We start from the raw sequence: 4,217 nt of genomic DNA, 5'->3' as shown, positions 1-4,217 counted from the left end.
CAGCAGGTGCTTCCTATTGACTTGGCCTGAGATGTCTCATCTACATGAGGAGGGCCTTGTGGGTGCTGCCCCTACATGACTAATGGCCACAATTCTCTCCAGGGGGCGTGGCTATGTGACAGGGGCCTGGAGCAGGCGATGCTTCTACTATTCCTTTTGGGTCTCCGGGGCTTCAAGCCCTAGTTTGATCTTGCCAGGCTTTCTCTCACGGTCCTCCACCCCACACATCGGTATGTCAGGAGTTGTTTCTCTCCTTCCACCATGTGAGTTTCAAGGGTGGTCATCAAGTCTTAGCAGCAAGCATCTTTACCCTGAGCCTTCTCCCTGGCCCCAATTTTCTTTATGCAGCACCGTGTCTTTCATGTAATATTTGAATTTTCCCTCATATTTTGTTTACTATTAAACATTGTTTATGGGCTGGTTAATTTTTTTCAGGTAACACATTTCCCCCCAAAAATTGTAACAGTGAGTAAGGATAAACCTGTCAGTTTTCTTATCAATCTCCAAGACAGTTATTTATTGTAGCAATGGTGACCATACATATGAATCCTGTTCTTCTTATGTAAAAAGGACACAAACAACCTCAGAAGTAATAGGTGTACTTCTCTGTTTTGGATGGAACTTACAGTGTTAATAATGGTTTTAGCATTTGAATCTTTCTCTGGATGCATGGGAAACTCTTACCATGTTACCTGTCCTAAAGCCTTGTCTGGTTTCAGTTGCTGGGGAAACCTATTATTCAGCTGCTAAAAGCTTAGAGATTTTGGGGGAAAGAGGGATGGTTTCCTTTTTCGTGACTGCTTGGCTGAAACATGGTTCTGTGGAAAATCATGGATACTGTTTTAGCTTCAAGTGATAAGCATCAAAGAAGAGGTGAAAGGTTCAAAGCAGATTGAGCATTTAAACTCCACATTATTCCCAGTTCTGTGTTGATTTGATAAAAACCTATGTGAAAGGATTCTAAAGTGGCAAAATTTATTTCTTGCCTTATTACCTCCATCCAAAGCAGTACAGAGGAACTGGAGCGGAGCTCAAAGGCAAGGTAGGAGCCTGGTATAGGCAAAAGCCCTTGGGTTCAATCCCCAGCACCACAAAAATAAGATAAGCTAAAAACAACATAAATGAGAGTTGGCTTGTTGCTGTTGCCTTAGCATCTGTGGAGGGTTGGTCCATTAAAACAGCCATACATCACTAAAGAACACAAGCTCCTTCGTACCTACAGCAGGCTGCTGCCTGTGCACCTGTATTAGTTACTTTTTGGAGCTGTGGTGAAATCTCACGACCTAAAGCAACTTACAGAAGAGTTCGGCTTGTGGTTGTAGAGGGATATGAGTCCATCATGGCAGTGAGGCATAGTCTCAAGAAGCAGGCATGAAGGTAGGAATGAAAAGCTAAGAGCGTGCATCTGCACACAAAAGCACAGAGCAGAGAGAAAAGGGAAAGTGTTAGAAGATGTCGAACTCTCAAAAACCCACCTCTAGTACTTCCTCAGGTAAGACTGCACAGCCCAAATCTCCTCAGACTCTGCTACTGAGAACCAAGTGTTCAAAATGGAAACCAGTGGGGGAAATTTCTCATTCAAGTCGTGTGCATGTGTATCTATCTATCTATCTATCTATCTATCTATCTATCTATCTATCTATCATCTATCTAGTATCTCTTGCTCTGGGTTCATCATGAGCAAAACATGAGATTAAGCCAAATATAAGAGGAAATTATGCAATCTTTTACCAGCCTAGCATACTGATTCACAGTGAGTAAACTTACTTTTTAAAAATTGTTTTAGATTGCCGGGCGGTGGTGGCGCATGCCTTTAATCCCAGCACTTGGGAGTCAGAGACAGGTGGATTTCTGAGTTCGAGGCCAGCCTGGTCTACAGACTGAGTTCCAGGACAGCCAGGACTACACAGAGAAACCCTGTCTCGAAAACCACCCCCCCCCAAAAAAAAAATTGTTTTAGATTTATTTATTTACTTTATTTTATGTAGATGAATGTTTTGCTCACATGTGTGTATGTGTGTGCCTGGTGCACACAGAAGTCAGAAGAGGTTGCTGGATCCCTTGGAACTGGAGTTACAGACTGTTGTAATCTACCATGTGGGTGCTGGGAATTGAACTTGGGTCCTCTGCAAGATCAACAAGTATTCTAAACCACTGAGCCATCTTGCCCTACTTTTGCTCCAGCCTCCAGAGTCCTGGGATTAAGGGCATGTACTGCCTAAATGTTTTTCAAAAAAATTTTTTTTCAGTGCTGGGGATAGAACTCGGGGGCCTTGAGCATGCTAGGAAGAATTCTACCACCAAACTACATTTCTAGCCTCTTTTTCCCCCCTCAGTACAGATGTAGTTTTGTTTTCTGAGTATTTTTAAAAAGTATTTTTATTTATTCCTTGAAAATTGCATACACTTATATGATGCATTTTCTTTTCTTTTTTTAATAGTGAAAAAGTGTCTGCTTAGAAGTAGCCAGCTGGAGTCAGTTTAGATGATCCCAGTTTTGTTGGGAACATCCAGAGTGTCATTTTCAGAAGCCAAACGAACATACACCTTCTTCTCTCCATCGGGTCTTAGCAGGGTATTGACTGGCTTCAATCAATGTCATAGAGGCTTCACAGCCTGTTTGATCTGGTGCTCACCATACTGCTCCCTGCCCATCCCAATGATTTTTTTTTTTTAAATGAGTAAGGGTATATATACTGCCAACTTAATAACAAAAACTAAAATATAGTTATGTAAGCTACCATTCCGTTACTATGACAAAACACCTGATAGCCAACTTCTAAGGAAGAAATATTTGTCTCAGAGTTTTGTAGATTTTCTCCATGGTCAGTCAGCTCACTGGGCTCACAGTAGGCAGGATATTATGGTAGGGGTACACAGTAAGGCATCATCTTATGGTGGTAGCACACAGTAAGGTAGCATTGTAGGGGCACACAACAGAGGCTCCTTGTAGTGTCTAGGAAGCCAGGAAGAGAAAGTGGAGGGGGCGGAGTTCCCCCTTTGAGCGCATGCTTCGGTGACCTCACTTCCTTCTCCTAATTACTCCTCCACTGCCCAGTAGTTCTATGGACTAAATGACCCTTTAACATGTGGACCTCTGGAGACACTCTGCAAAACTGTATTGAAAACAGATACATAAGCCAGTAACACAGTCACTCACTATTGTTATCAAGTATTCTAGACTCTATGCAATTATGATGCCATACTTTTATACACCTGGCAAGGCTGGAGGTATGTTCACACCTGTGTCGCACAGATACATAAGGAACACATTACTACTGTACATTATTAAGACGGCTGTGATATCACTGAGTATTGGGACTTTCTTGCTCCATTTTAATCTCTCCACATCACTTTTATGTACTTGGTCCATTATTTTGCACTGCATGACATTATATGCAGGAACTTGAGCTAATTTAAGTGTTTTAGAATAGTGATGCAAGGCTCTTGTGTCCCTTTGGCAATCACCTCTACACACTGAGGGCCCCCTCCTCAGTGTCACCTGCTGTTTCCTGTGCTTTGAGTGTTCTGCTTTCAGGAGCACATCTATTCTGACAGGCGACAGACAGGGAATTGTCTGCGTGTCAGTATCCAGTCTTTTCCTGGGCTAGCTCTGCTCTCTGTCTTTTCTCTGTTCCCTAGAGCCCAGTGGGGCTCTGGTTGTCCACAGTGGCACTATGGCCACAGTCCCATTATGGTCTGTCTTCCGTTTCAGGCCTCATTTCTCATTTCTTTCCTTGGATCTTGTCCCAAATACATGACCTGTATGTGAATTCTTGCTTCAAGGACAGCTTCTGGGGAACTCTAAACTAAGACTGATGTTAAAATAAATCAGGCTACTTGTAAAAAAAAAAAAAAATGGCTGATATCTATTACGGACTTACCATGTGCCAGACACTGTCCTAAGTACATCAGTTAGCTCGCACAGCTTCTCAGTTTTCAGCCGAGGTCCAGAGCTTAGAGGGCTGAAGTGTTAGCAACAAATCATGAAGGATTTAAAGCTTGATGAGCTACCTCAAGTGCTCATGGCTTTAATTACATATGCCCTTTGATACAGCACATCAAATTACTTCAAATATCTTCCCTGGCTCATATTTTATAGGCTTTGGAGAACATTTTGCCTATCGGGGTTTGCTGATAATGAGCGTATAGATTTTTCTTTGTGATCTATCAGCAATAATATTGCATAATGTGAATGCAATGGTCCGCTCTCATCC

This window comes from Arvicanthis niloticus, chromosome 2, assembly GCF_011762505.2.
Source record: "Arvicanthis niloticus isolate mArvNil1 chromosome 2, mArvNil1.pat.X, whole genome shotgun sequence".
NCBI classification, from domain to species: domain Eukaryota; kingdom Metazoa; phylum Chordata; class Mammalia; order Rodentia; family Muridae; genus Arvicanthis; species Arvicanthis niloticus.
This window is presented reverse-complemented; position numbering follows the sequence as displayed.